Source organism: Chiloscyllium plagiosum, chromosome 15 (genome assembly GCF_004010195.1).
Source record: "Chiloscyllium plagiosum isolate BGI_BamShark_2017 chromosome 15, ASM401019v2, whole genome shotgun sequence".
Lineage (NCBI taxonomy): Eukaryota > Metazoa > Chordata > Chondrichthyes > Orectolobiformes > Hemiscylliidae > Chiloscyllium > Chiloscyllium plagiosum.
The window spans coordinates 58,315,625-58,316,507 of record NC_057724.1 but is presented as its reverse complement, the minus strand read 5'-3'; positions in this window follow the sequence as shown (position 1 = coordinate 58,316,507).

Genomic DNA, 883 nt, shown 5'->3' with positions numbered 1-883 from the left:
CCAGGCGCTGAATGGGTTCGGCGATAGTGGCGAAATGTGCAATGAAGGGGCGGCAGTAGTTAAAAAGCCCCAAGACGCGGCGGATTCCCTTGACTGTGTCCGGCCGCGGCATGTCAGCGATGGCCGACTTGTGGTCGGCGGGTAAGGTCTTGCTCCCCTGGCTGATGTCATGTCCCAGGTAGTGGACTTTAGCCAGTCCAACCTGAGCCTTCGTGGGGCTTATTTTGAATCCTGCCCGGGCGAGTGTCCGCAGGACGGCGGCCAGGGTGCCCAGGTGTTGGCGGACGTCCGCGGACGCGATCAAAAGGCCGTCTAAATATTGTAGGAGGGTGCTCGAGAAGGGGGAAAGGTCGCACCCCTCCAGGGTCCGGCTCATGACCCTGTGGAAAATGTTAGGGCTATTGTGGAAGCCCTGTGGCAGGCGGGTCCATGTGTATTGCCTGTCCCGCAGCGTGACGGCAAACTTGTCCTGTGAGTCACGGTGCAGGGGAATGGACCAAAAGCCATTTGCCACGTCCAGGACCGTAAATATCCGATGTGAGGGTTCGAGGCCATTGAAGATGGTGGTCGGGCTGGCTACGATAGGGTGTTCTTTGGGGGTGACCCTATTGAGTGCCGTGTAGTCGATGGTGAGCCTGTAGCTGTCATCCAGCTTCCGGACTGGCCATATAGGGGAGTTGGTGGTGGACACTGTCGGGCGCAGGACGCCGTGTCAGGTGAGTTCGGCAACGATTGCCTCAGTGGCGCGCATGCCGCAGTCCTGTTTGCTCATGGCCCACACTTCCGGGACTAGTTGGCAGACGGCCCCGAAGGCACCATCCTTGGCCCAGTCCCGGGCGATGGGCACACTGGGTGCAAGTGTAGCGACGGATTTAGTGGGCAC